The sequence below is a fragment of the Triticum aestivum genome, chromosome 6D (genome assembly GCF_018294505.1).
Source record: "Triticum aestivum cultivar Chinese Spring chromosome 6D, IWGSC CS RefSeq v2.1, whole genome shotgun sequence".
NCBI lineage: Eukaryota > Viridiplantae > Streptophyta > Magnoliopsida > Poales > Poaceae > Triticum > Triticum aestivum.
In genome coordinates this window covers 142,353,187-142,367,944 of record NC_057811.1, presented here as the reverse complement: position 1 = coordinate 142,367,944, position 14,758 = coordinate 142,353,187, and the positions used below count along the sequence as shown (strand labels likewise).

At 44.0% G+C, this 14,758-nt stretch overlaps 1 long non-coding RNA gene and 1 pseudogene across 1 annotated transcript; both read left to right on the top strand.

The window, feature by feature from the left end:
* Positions 1-1,316: 1,316 nt before the first annotated feature.
* LOC123144156 (uncharacterized) lies at positions 1,317-5,090 on the top strand. Its single transcript, XR_006471304.1, has 4 exons — positions 1,317-1,459; positions 4,096-4,190; positions 4,352-4,486; positions 5,050-5,090. It is a non-coding gene; the product is annotated as an uncharacterized lncRNA (long non-coding RNA).
* Positions 5,091-12,767: 7,677 nt separating this feature from the next.
* LOC123142531 (uncharacterized) overlaps positions 12,768-14,758 on the top strand; it is a 38,031-nt pseudogene continuing 36,040 nt past the window's right edge.

Genomic DNA, 14,758 nt, shown 5'->3' with positions numbered 1-14,758 from the left:
GCCTCCACCGCGCCGCGGAGCCGACCGGACGTAGCGACAAGGACTTACCAGGCCTCCACAGGCCCGACCGGACCCCAACGGATCCGGACAATCCCTATTGCCACGCTGCAACATGCCGGCCGCGGGAGCCATCATCACCTGCACTCACCGCCGCCTCGCCGCCACCAACAGGGAGCGGCGCCACCGTGCCCCGAACCGCCAGCCCGCCCCAGCCCAGATGGGCCCAAAAGGGCCCAGATCTGGGCCGAGCGGGCGCCGCCGGCCAGCAGCACTCCACGCCGCCCCGTAGCCAACGGCCACGCCGCCGCGTCAATGGTGCTCGAGGCCCGCGGACCCGCCGCCGAGCCACACCGACGCCCGCCGAGCTGCACCGCCGCCGGGCAGGAGGGAGCCCCGACTCCACCTCCTAGCGAGCGAGAAAGGGACATCCGCCGGCGCCACCCGGGCTACGCCGGTGGCCTCTGCCGGCGGCGGCGAAGGGGAGGGACGAGGAGAGCGGGACGAGACGAGGCGGCAGGGGGAGGCGCTCCGCCGCCTCGAGGGGCGACGGGAGCGCTACAGGGGATGGAGGGGGGAGGGAGGGGAGGGGGAATGGGAAAGAGGGCTAGTGGCGGTGGGCTCCGGCGGCGGGGGGAACCCTAGGAGAGCGGGAGCGGGAGTTACCTTGATTGGATTCTTCTGAAAAAGGAATAAACTACTTACCTTAAACAAGCTACACTGCGCCATGTTAGAAACGCTAATGGCAGTTGAACATGGTTGGCGGGTCATATAAAAAAACATTACGCATGTACTATTTGTTCAAGTCTTAGGATTCTTTACCAAAGATGAACATGTATGTTTTGGATAAAAATAATAATTTCAATTCAAGGAAAGAAAATTTCAAGATTATACTTGTTTTGGTCCATGAAAATACGCATGCACATTTGGAACTCGAATGAGCGTCTTTTTCTTAATTTATGACAAGGCCAGGAAAATAGCTTCTTTTACCGGAGATCACATGCTTCTGTGTACAAAGCAAAATACACTAGCAATGAGAGAATTATTATGCAATCTCATCTTTATAGTATATTTTTAAAGAAAAAAGATAATACCATACACTAATACTACCCTATACTCTATCAGTCCCAAAATAAATGACTCAACTTTGTACTAACTTTCTATTAAAGTCGGTACAAAGTTGAGTCATTTATTTTGAGACGGAGGGAGTACTTTTAACTACGAGTAGCCTGAACCAATTTGTCCTGTTGGGCATGTGCATGGGTCTTTAAAACTAGTTGTTTCCCTGAGGGGGGAAGCAGTCCGTGCCTCATCTTACCTCTCTGGTTGCTCTCTCTCTCTCTCACTTTGTTCTTAGACCAGGGATGAAAAGAAAACAGTGCATACCAGCTTCTGACTGCGATTTCTAACTATTTGGGATCAGATTTAGAAGATGTTACAGTTGAAGAAAAGATAGATCAAGGTAAGATCTATCATATGCCTATTTTCCTTTACACATGCAAGGTATATGATTTAAGTTTGATTACTTCTTAAGTACGTATTTTCTGTTGTTTTAGTAATTGATTAGTGTTTTGGAGAGGGGACTTGGATAATTCTGGAGTGGATTTTATACATCCAAAGTAATAGAATAGCTGGACGTCAATGTTCTAGGTATGCAATGCATGGATTGTTTTTGACATGCATGGTATCGTTTAGTTGTTTGTTGAGCTTGTAATTAACTATGTGATATCGTATTAGCTCGTTCTCATTTGGATTATTTTTTCCCCAAAAAACATATGGGGGCCTTAGACATGAAATTTTGACACAATGTAGTTGAAGATGTTTTAGATCAATGTTAGTTCTACCTAAGGTATTTTTTGTGTGGACATGCAAGATGATGTTAGTGTTGCCATTAAAACGTAATTAGCTACTCCCTGATCCATATTAATTGTCACACATTTAGTACAACTTTAGTATAAAGTTTTACTAAAGCTGCGACAATTAATATGAATCAAAGGGAGTAATCCAGTATTAGTTTTGCAGGATTTAGACTAGGAACTTATACATGAAGTGTTTGAAGACATTGTATCTCGGTGCTAGTTCTTTGAAATGCACAGGCACCATCTTAGCACATCATGTTAGTTTTTATACTTAATACTTTTGCCCACTTTAATATTATATGGTTACCCAACTCTTAAACACCATCAAAGAAAAGATTTGAATACTTTTTTCACACAATGCGTACATATTGATTCCATGAATGGAGAATATATGAGTAGTTAACGTGATTCTACACTCTGCATGGGATTAGCATAGGTAAAAGATGTCATCGAAGGTACAAAAAATCAGAAGTTTCAGATCATTCTATGATTAATAGCATCTTATTAAAATATTGAGGATAACCGGAAAATATTGAGAAAAAATGAGCCGCCCATCACAAATGTTACAATTCCTAGAATTGGCATTCCCGGTCCAACAAGAATATATACCTATTGAGATGGCCAAAAAATAAATCATTAGAGAATACATATATGGGGTCAAATAGCATGTGCGGTAGAAAATAAAAGAAAATCTCTAAAGTTTCGACGGTAAAGGCTGATATCTATGGTTGAAATAAAAATTGAGACAATAACAATAAATTAATAGTACTCTGAATCCCCATTTCTTTGGCTTCTACATGGAGGTTCACATAATATACTATATAAAAAGTGTCGATGAACTTCTTCATTATATTCACAGGTCTTAAATAGGCCCCTAGACACCTCATCTTGCACTACTTAAGCACCTTTCATCATAATAGTATCCTTTCAAGTTAATGCATGGCATCATGATAGCTGAAAATTAACTTAATTTTTGTATCTGATATGTATCTTATCAGGTCATGTGATATTTGAAAAAGTAACAAAGGACAAACTTTGAATATGTAGATATCTACAGAGGTGACAGGAAATGAATCATTAGAGGATATTTATGAGGTCAAAGAGCAATGCGTTGCAGAAAATGAAAGGAAACTGCTAAAAATTTGACAAGAAACTGGTATTTAGGGTTGAACTAAAAATGGAGATGATGTTAAATTAATACAGGAATACTACCCTGTAGTCCAGTTTCTTGATTTCTACATGGCAATTCACATAATATTCTAAAAGAATGAACTTCTTAATTATATTCACAACAGTATTAAATAGGCCCATGAGCACCATCTCCTTCCGCCACTTAAGCACCTGTTACCATACTATCCTTTCAAGTTAATGTATAGCATCATGATAGCAAAAGGTTAACCTAATTTGTTTATCTGATACAAAGTTCATAGTGTCATTCATATTTGCGCAAGTAAGGAAGCACCTTAAAATATGTTGTGATGTGTGCATTTTACCCCTTGTGATTTTTCGATCCTTATTGCCCATGAACTTGCCATCCTCAATTACAATCTTATTCCTCACTAAACCTTCTTTAATTGACTAGCGTGTTCCTCTACTATAAATTTGGGGATGTGGAACAGCTTCCATAGGTCTGAAGTCTAATTGCAACAATGTAATGAATATGTTTTATTCAGAAGCAAAGAGCAGTGCAGTATGGTATCCACTTGCAATTTGTAGAACAGATAATGGTTCACATAATATTGTGCCTGAGTACCTCAGTAATTCTGTCTACAAAAAGTACCTCATTAATCAGGTAGAGATTGCCTCAGTTGCCTTTTATTAAAAAATACTCACAATATTCGTGTCTTCACACGACGATTGGAACTTAACATCCTCTTCAAAATTAAAGCTTTCAGCACAATCACTGGTCTTGAAAGTTGATCTCCTTTACTTCTAAAACAAAAAACGAATATTTATAAAGTGAAAAGCAATAAAAATAATAATTCTTCATAAACTTGTGCACTACTTTGTAATCAATGGTGGACCCACCATTGGGGCAAGTAGGGCCGGACGACCGAGGTCTCAAGTGGCGGAGCAGGGTAATCCCCTGTCCAGCGACCAGCGGGTGCATCGACATCAATCTCTGTTGCCGACTTGCCGTCCATCGCCCCAGCAAACCACAGTTTCTGGGTCGGACACTGTCCGTAATGATATTATAATATCATCCCCTTTAACATCATATTTGCACTCTATTGTGCAGGAAGAAACAATGAAAAGAAAAGGTGGGCCACATAGCAAGGAATGTGAGAAACCTGCCAAGATGGTTAAGACCAATCAAATATGCAATCCAACAAGGTGATCCATTACTAATCATGAATCTTTTATTAGTGGTATCACAAGAATGTTACAACTAAAAATGCAACAACTCCCGTTAGGCACATGTGGGTTCATAATTAATTTTAGCTTGGACAGGGAAAATGATATTTTAATTTATTATCTCATTGATGTGAATTCAGACAATCAACAAAAATGGCAAGATTAGAAAGGAGAATCAAACTTCAAGCAAAGAAAATGAGACAGACTTCGATCATAAATGGAGAAGTGCCAGGCCGTGCAACTATACTAGAAGAACAACTTCTGATCCATGTGAAGTAAGCAAATCTTCAGAGTTTTGCCCTTATGTGTATTATCAACAATTTGGTTTAATTACTTCTCTGAATTCAATTGCTAAACTTTATCATTAATGATGCACGACTGCTACCACAGTATACTGGAAACAACATTATATAGCTTGCTTCTGCTTTGCACATCAGTTCTGCTATCTATGTACTCAAATCTTCCAAAGCTTACAAAAATCCCTTCATTAACTCGGTGGATTTGATGTAGTAAAATTTGATCTTAAACATTTTACTGTAAACAAATGCTTATAATGCCCGGTCGCCCATGCATTTCCATATCTTCAGGTGCAGCTAATTTAAATTGCTCTATTAAATCACAAAAACATGTTACGATTGGTTCTGACTGTAGCTACGAAGTATGTTTTTTAAACAAAAGAATCATGATAGCACATATCCATGGACTATGGTTAAACCAAAACTGTGGCAAAAAAACATTGTTGGATTGCCACAAGGAACCATGTCCTGTACAGATGTGCATTGCTTATGCTGGAAATTCCATCTCTTATTTCTACTAAATGGCATTTATGTTTATGCAGGGACAAAGCTAAAGAGGCAAGGCTGTATCGGAAAAGAAAAATGCAAAGCAAGAGGGTTGCAGAAACAACGACAGAAAATGAAGCAATGATTGGCCAGGCTGGTAAGACTACAAGGTAAGTAACAAGAAAATACAATCAACATCTAAAATTTGGACATTCATAAACCTGTTGTTTCTGTTATGCACGTGTACAGGACTAAAAGTAACAAAAGGTGTACTACATCAAAGTCAAGGAGAAAGAAAAAAACACCAGATATGTAAGATCTATTAAGTTTATTTTATTAGTATGAACGAGAACATACATTACTCATATAAAATCTGATGCTAAATTCAGAAAATTGAACAGGACATTGGAAAGGACTGATATGGAAATTTGGAACTTCGGAGAACCAAGCTGCAAGTGTGAACGATGTGGTGCAATTTTCTGGTACGAAGAAACAACTTCAGGTAGAGCGAGAAGGATGCCATCTTTCGGACTATGTTGCCAACAGGGCAAGGTCGATTTGCCACCATTCAGAGAGCCGCCGGCTTACCTTACGAAATTGCTAAGGAAAGACAACAGAAAGAGGTCAAAAAACTACATGCAAAATATCAGATTGTACAACTCCATGTTCGCTTTCACAACAATGGGAGGAAAGGTAGACACAGAAATAAATAATGGCGGTGGTCCTTATGTTTTTAGAATGAATGGGCAAAACTACCACAGAATAGGTACTCTACTACCTGAAGGTGAAGATAAACCACGCTGGGCACAGTTGTATATCTATGACACCGAAAATGAGGTAAAAAACAGGATTAATGCGTCAACATCAGAAGATAAAAGGGAGTCAATAGATCCTCACATCGTCGAGGGCCTTAAAAATATGCTGGATAGAGATAATATACTTGCAAAAAAATTCAGAATGGCAAGGGACAGATTCGAAGAAGGTGACTATCACAACGTGAGATTAAAACTAATCAATAAGCGACGCACAGATGGAAGACGGAATGACATGCCATCTGCAACTGAAGTTGCAGCCTTGATTGTGAATGATACGGCAGAAAATAGAAAAGGACGGGATATCATTGTTCAGTACAGAGACACAAAGCCGAGAAGAATATCACAGAAGCATCCAAAATTCATGGCTATGCAGTATCCACTATTGTTCCCCTATGGAGAAGATGGGTACAGAGAAAATATACCCTACATATTAAAAGAAGGTGCAAAATGCAAGAGAAAGCATGTAACAATGCTGGAATACTATGCGTATCGTATACAACAACGTACTAACCAATCGATGCACTTGCTGATGTGTGAAAAGCTTACATTGCAGTTCATTGTGGATGCCCTTGCATGCATTTTGCAGTATAGGCTAGACTGGATCAAAACACATCAAGGAAACCTAAGAACGGAATTATATGCTGGCTTGCAGGACACAATAGATAGAGGAGATACAAGGGCTGACCAAGTAGGAAAGAGGATACTACTGCCATCCACCTTCACAGATAGCCCTAGATACAAAGCACAAAACTTCCAAGATGCTATGGCAATATGTCGGTGGGCTGGATACCCAGACCTATTTGTGACATTCACGTGCAACACAGCTTGGCCGGAGATTCAAGCTATGCTACAGGAAGTAGGCCAAACAGCATATGAAAGACCTGATATTGTTGATCGAGTGTTCCACATAAAGCTCAAGGAGTTCATGAGAGACATAAGAGAAAGGGGATACTTTGGAAAAACACTTGCAAGTAATATACCCTACTGACTTGATCACTCCTGTTATTTAATTTTCTATACCAAAATAACTAATGGTTATTTTCTAAATTGTAGTTATATACACAATAGAGTTCCAAAAAAGGGGCCTCCCACATGCCCACATAGTCATATTCCTCGACAAAAAAGAAAAGTCACCATGCATGACGTTGTGCAGAGATCCCAGACAAGGACATTGATCCAGAAGGATATGCAGCTGTTGAAAACTACATGATACATGGGCCATGTGATGCAGCCAACACAAAGTCACCATGCATGGTCGATAACAGATGTATAAGAAAGTTCCCAAAATTATATAACAGCAATACCACCGTCGATGAAGATGGATACCCAGTATATAGAAGACGAGACAATGGAAGATACATACAGAAAGGGAAAGTAAAGTTGGACAACAGATACGTAGTCCCATACAATAGAAATATACTGGTCAAATATCAAGCACACATAAATGTCGAGGCGTGCAACAGATCTCTATCAATAAAATACCTTTTTAAATACATAAAGAAAGGTGATGACCAAGCCACAACGCTAATAGAAAACAATGAGATCAAGAGGTACCTAGAGTGCACATATATATCAGGGAATGACGCGTGTTGGAGAATATTTCAATTCGAAATGAACTTCAGAGATCCCTGCGTCGAAAGGTTGCCTTTCCACCTGGAGAATGAGCAACATGTCATTTTCTCAGATTCTACAGATTTAACAAAGATAGTAAGAAAAGAAAGAGTAGGAATCACTAAATTTACACAGTGGATGGAAACAAACAAGATGTGTGAAGAAGCCAGAGAATTAACATATGCAGAGTTCCCATCAAAATGGGCATGGAAGAAGAGACGAAGTGGAGCAAAAGGAAGAAAGGAAGATCAGTTGGAAGAATATATTGTGCCCATCCAGCAACCGGAGAAAAATACTACATGCGAATGCTACTTAACGTCAAAAAAGGATGCACATGTTTCGAAGACATCAGAACAGTAAATGGAGTTGTCCACACATCATACAAATCTACTTGCGAAGCACTAGGATTCCTCGATGACGACAAAGAGTGGCTTGAGTGCATCAATGAGGCATCAAACTGGGCGACTGGCAACCAGCTAAGACAACTATTCACAACAATCTTATGCCACTGCGAAGTCACAAGCCCGAAAAATATGTGGGAATCATGCTGGGAAGTTCTAAGCGAAGACATGGAGTATAGACAGAGAAAACTCTTGAACCATCCTACGCTTTGCCTCACAGCTTCACAGAAGCAAGGAAACACCTTGGTGGAAATAGAGAAGTTAATGAGACAAGCTGGAAAGACACTTAAGGAATACCCCGGAATAGAACTTCCAGATTCTTCAGAAATAAAAGAACTTGGAAACAGACTACTCAATGAAGAGATTAACTACAACAAAGAGGAGCAAAAAGAAGAGCATTCAAGGATCTTTGGTAGTCTGAACTCTGAACAACGTCATGCATTTGACTCAGTAATGGAATCAGTTGACAAAGATTTGGGAAAACAAATATTTGTGGACGGATATGGTGGGACAGGTAAGACATATCTGTGGAAGGCAATCACAACAAAGCTGCGTTCCGAAGGCAAGATAGTACTAGCAGTGGCGTCATGTGGTATTGCAGCTCTGCTTCTACAGGGAGGTAGAACAGCACACTCGAGGTTCCACATCCCCCTAATCCTTACAGAAGAGTCAACATGTGACATCAAACAAGGTTCACACTTGGCAGACCTACTAAAGAAGACGTCGCTGATACTATGGGATGAGGCTCCAATGGCAAACAAGATATGTTTTGAGGCGCTAGACAGGACTCTAAGGGATATATTAAGGCATAAAAATGTCAACAGCAGCAAGAGACCATTCGGTGGCATGACAGTGGTTCTAGGAGGGGACTTCCGCCAGATCCTTCCTGTTATACCAAAGGGAAGAAGACACAACATAGTCACTGCATCCATTAAAAGGTCATATCTTTGGAAGCACTTTCACATATTGAAGCTAACAAAGAACATGCGACTCAACTGCACAACACATGATGAATCAGAGAAACAACGGGTAGCAGAATTTGCGGAGTGGATTCTGAATATTGGCGACGGAACAAATACATCATCAGAAGGTGAGGAATTGATAAAAATACCAAGTGACATACTACTGAAGAAAGGAAATGATCCAAAAAAAAAACAATTGTGGAAAGCATATATCCAAATTTGCAGGAGAGGTATCGTCAGCGAGAATTCTTAGAAGAAAGAGCAATATTATGTCCAAGGAACGAAACAGTTCGCGATATAAATGAGTATATAATGGATCAGCTACAAGGTGAAGAGAAAACTTATCTAAGCTACGACACGGTATGCAAAGCAACATCCTTAAATGCACAAACAGAACTGTTATATCCAACGGAATTCCTAAACAGCTTACCGTTCCCTGGAATCCCAAATCACGAGCTAAAATTAAAAGTTGGCATACCTGTGATGCTCCTACGTAATATCAACCAAAGTGCTGGGTTATGCAATGGTACAAGGATGACTATTATTCAACTTGGAAGAAGATTCGTCGAAGCACAGATAATAACAGGAACACATGTGGGAGAAAAGGTGTATATTCCAAGAATAGTCATGTCACCAACTGAATCAGCGTGGCCGTTCATTCTAAAAAGGAGACAGTATCCTATATCAATATGTTTTGCTATGACTATCAACAAAAGCCAGGGTCAGTCTCTAAACAAGGTAGGACTATATCTGCCTACACAAGTTTTCACACATGGACAGCTATATGTAGCATTCTCAAGAGTCACAAAAAGAGATGGACTGCGCGTAATGGTAAATGATGAAGATAGCAATGAGGATGATGTCGTCAAGAACATAGTCTATAAAGAAATTTTGTAAAGGTATGAACAAATAACACAGTTTCAGCATGATGCTTCTTCGACAAGATGAGGCTACTGGCCTATTACATAAGAATAAGTACATATATAAAAATTTAGTACGCTGCATACTATCCTGAAAATAAAAACTGACTTATCTATGCTAACATGATATGGCAGGACGAATATGGTCTACTACCGTGCAGAAGTATTGGAACATGCATTGACATTTGGTGGAAATAGTTCCTTAATACCAAACATCGACAATCTATATTATGTGATATCTGATGCTTGAACCTTATTATATATTACAAACCAGTAGTGAGAGCATCCGCACATCCTTATACTCCCTCCGTTCCTAAATATAAGTCTTTTTAGAGATTTCAAATAAACTACCACATACGGATGTATATAGACATATTTTAGAGCGTAGATTCATTCATTCTGTTCCGTATGTAGTCACCTGTTGAAATCTCTACAAAGACCTATATTTAGGAACGGAGGGAGCATTTTATATGGAGAATGCAATCAGACCTGTTTTCATATTCAGTTGCTAAATTTTAATTGGTCTTTGGGAAATACTAAAAATATAGCTAATCATAAATACACTAATTATTTCTTAAGTTTATTTAATATTATAATGAGGGTAGGCGGGGCTAACACTGCCAATGCCAGTCCCAAGCCTGGAAAAAAGTGGAGGAGGCATAAACAAATTACCAATACGCCTTAAGCAGGCGTAAAAATGCAAAGCTGAAGCCGGGTTGCCGCTGTCGAGGATGAAGACGGCTTTTCGGGCTGCATCGCTTTGGGACAGCGGCAACGCCATCCGGTTCAGGACTTCGAGACGACAAAACGCCCCAGGAACTGCACATTCGCGCAGGATCAAAGCTAACTCATCGCCTTCAGGAATGCTGACAGCAAATGTATCGTCGATTTAGACGAGCTCGCGTCCTCCCTCGCACAGCTGCTACTCAGGTGCTGCTACTCCGTCCCCGTTGACTGGGTAGGGAGATCGACAAGGCGCGCAGGGAGCCAAAAGAGTCACCATAGAAGGCCACCCCATAGCAGTACATCCGACCTGAGCAGCGGAGTGCGTGCAAGTGAGGGCCATCAAGAAAGAAAACCAGGGGAGCTTTGGAGTGATCCTCACGCGGTGGGTCCGAGCTGGATCGGCGACTTCCATGGCTGGGAGCTACTGAAAAGAGTATCTTCAGTGGGAGCCCCTAAAGGCCAAGACTAGGGGCTGGTCCCTACTTTTTCAGCCCCAAACAAGGAACCCAACTCAAGCAATAGCCCCTACTTGTCTAATCTCTCCATTTGCACATAATCTTTATTTGTACTCTATTTGACACCACAACAATTCAAATTATGAATTTTTAATGCGTAGTATTTTTACAAGTTGAAAAAAGAATAGCATGCAAACTAGAATTGGGAGATATAATTTGATAATGACCACAACAAGGAACTTTATTAAAAGCATATAGATGGCCAAGACTAAACATGATGAGCTGAATCCTCCCGATTAAGATTTAGCAAAAAAAAAAGGAGCATCAGAATTCACATAAGAAGAACATTATAGCTGAATCAGAAAAGGGAACATCAGAATTCACAGGACACTATAGATGAATGAGAATTAGAGCATCTGATTTGCGCGTCAAAGCAATTCAGATTGCTAACTAAACAATACACAGGCAAAGTGCCATCAGGTGCCTAGTGCGTAGGTGTGAACTGACAATATCCACACAGGCAAATGTATTCTAGGATGTTTTATGTTCAGGCTGATATCTAATTTGATAAAAAAAATAAAAAACTTGTGTGAATAAATATCAATTGAAATTTGTATGTGATTGACTCCAACAGAAGAGAAATGCTGAAATTTTCACAGATAAGCTCTGTTTCAAACCAAAAATAAAATCAGGCATAAAACCAAATAGGTGAAGGCATTGCTCCTGCTGCTGGCTCCTTATCACACACGCAGATCTTTAATTGCCTACTGCCGTTACAACTTTAATTGCAACTTGCAAGGAGCTGATGACTCAGTAATCCCTCCCTCTGGGTACTGCAGATCATGATCTAAGCGAGCCGGTGCTGCTTGAGATCATGCATGGGATCAAGTCAGTCCCAAGTTCTCGAGTAGTACAGTACAGCTAGTAGCCTGCTGCACATTACTGCTGCCAAGCATTTTTCCCTTCGAGCATACTACACTAGTTTAAACTGAGATGGAACCACGAACGCTTGTCAATCTAGCACTTACAGTTTCGTGCTCCTCGCCTCCTCGGCCGTGCGACGTCACAGCAGAGGCATCTTGGATGACGCAGCCGCTGCGGGGAAGCGGCAGTCCGCAACTCTCGGAGCCGCTCGAGTTCATGCGGAGGAGCTCCCGGCGGCTGAGACTTGACACGGAGGAGCTCGGATTGCGCCGGACTCATCGGGGGAGAGGCACGAAATGATGGTCAAGGGGAGGAGGATCTCTGGGTGCCGACGGCGGCTGCGAATGTGCGCCGCCGGAAGAAGGCGCCGCCCTCGACGTGCCGCGGTAGGCCGTAGGCGGAGCCCTTTCTAGGGTTCCAACAATGAATCCGGCCACGGGGAGGACGTGCGGGGGAGTGGAGGTGCTGCGGCGGGAGGAGGGCGGAGTCGGACACCGCCGCCGGTGTCGCCGCCGGGAGGGGGAAGGAACTGCGGGGGCGGGAGGTGAAATTTCTTGGCGCGTTGCCCAACCGTGAAAAGGTAAAAGGGCTACGGAGATGCCCGTGCCCCCTGGGGAGAAGGCAAAGCCTCGAAATCAGGCGACCGATCGGTCTCGCTCGCTCACGCAGCTCCCCTACGCAACCACGTGTAGAGGTGGGGTCCATCCACAGCCCCGGTTTTCTCTATCTGGACGAGGCTTTGCCTACTCCCTCCTATGCTCCCATTCGTGCTCCCTACGGCTGCATTTTTTCCTCACCCACGTCCCTTTTTCTGGCGATAAAAAGAAAAGAAACTACTGTATTAACCTCCCCATCCCATAATACTCAGCGGACAGTTGATCACTAATTTATATTATGTTTTGCATGCCAAACGTATTACTATTACGTGTAGAAAACAGTGGCCTGGGGGTGCCCCGAAAGATGGCTCCCGCTCCCGCTCCCGCTCCTGCTCCCCCTCCTCCCTCCTCACCGGCCTCCGGCCAAGCTCCAGCCAACAAAAATCACCCGGCTGTCCCTCCGCCTGACCTAGCTCTAGCCACCAACCCTTTCAACGCGCTCCTCCCCTCTGTTGCACCACCACCCTCGCCATTCTTTGACCTACCCTATGTCAAAGCCGGTCAGGTTGCGCTCCGCTGCTTCCTGGGTTGCGGCAATGCCATGGGATTGGAGTACGAAGATGATTGTTGCTACTACCTCCGCCTCGACATCACCACCCCAGCCATGCACCTCGCCTCGCCGCTCTACATCGTCTTCGACTACTCCAACCACCACCTTGATGCCATAGCTATCGCCGCTCTGCTTCAAGCCGTCCTTGGTGGCTCTGCTGCTGACTTCTTCGTTGCCAAATGCTCTCCCCTAGTCTTCCGCTTCCATGTTGCCTCTGCGCGTGTTGCAGAGCTCATCCTCGCCCAATCCGCAATCCGCCACCGCAACTACTCATTCTCTTTCGCTAGAACCCTGCCCCCGCTCCCACCTCCATCCCACTCTGTTGTGACTTGTATGTCGATTGCACGACTGCTCCAAATCCCAGAGGATCTGGGCCTCCACTTCGAAGGTGTGGATTGGGCACAATGTCGCTCGTCAGTCTCCATTCACCCACCAAACCAGCCGCACAGATGCCGCATGTACGCGTGCGTCATATAGTTTCCTTTCGCCCTCGATGCCATTACTTTGGGCCTCATCCTCGCTAGCCTCTTCGGCGCCGTCCACCACCATTTCAACGTCACGGATGACGGAGACTCTTGTTTCTCATTCACTGTTGCCTCGCCTGACGTTGCCACGCTCATCGCCTCCATGGGCGACTTCCGCAAGCTGGGCATGCTGATCCGCTTCCCTTGGCAACTGCCTATGGGGGGTGCCCATCGCTCGCCTTCTGGGGTTGCTTTGCCATCGTCATTTGGTGCCGCGTCTCCTTCACCGCCGGCGGTTGACCCTGGAATCCTGCCACCTGCGTCAACAGCTCTTGATCTACCCAAGGAGCTTTTGGGGATCGTTGCAGAAATTAAAAAAAATTCTACGCATCACCAAGATCAATCTATGGAGTTTACTAGCAACGAGAGGGGAGTGCATCTTCATACCTTTGAAGATCGCGATGCGGAAGCGTTGCAAGAACGCGGTTGGAGAAGTCGTACACGTAGCGATTCAGATCGCGGCAGAATCCGATCCAAGCACCGAACAACGGTGCCTCCGTGTTCAACACACGTGCAGCCCGGTGACGTCTCCCGCACCTTGATCCAGCAAGGAGGAGGGAGAGGTTGAGGAAGAAGGCTCCACAGCAGCACGACGGCTGGTGGTGTGGAGTGGCAGTTCTCCGGCAGGGCTTCGCCAAGCTCACGCGGAGAGGAAGGTGTTGGGCAGGGGAGGGCTGCGCCTTAGATGTGTGTTGCAGCCCTCCCTCCACCCCTCTATTTATAGGAGAGCGGGGAAGGGGCCCGGCCTCCTAGATGAGATCTAGAGGGGGCGGCGCCAAGGGGAGGGGCTTGCCCCCCAAGCAAGGGGGGCACCCCCTTTAGGGTCCCCCCAACCCTAGGCGCATGGGCCCTAGGGGGGATGGCGCCCAGCCCACTTAGGGGCTGGTTCCCTTCCACCTACAGCCCATAAGGCCCTCCGAGGCAGGTGGACCCTCCCGATGGACCCCCGGAACCCCTCCGGTGGTCCCGGTACAATACAGGTATACCCCCGAATATTTCCGGTGACCGTATGATGACTTCTCATATATAAATCTTCACCTCCGGACCAATCCGGAACTCCTCGTGACGTCCGGGATCTCATCCGGGACTCCGAACAACATTCGGTAATCACATACAAACCTTCCTTATAACCCTAGCGTCATCGAACCTTAAGTGTGTAGATCCTACGGGTTCGGGAATCATGCAGACATGACCGAGACACCTCTCTAGCCAATAACCAAC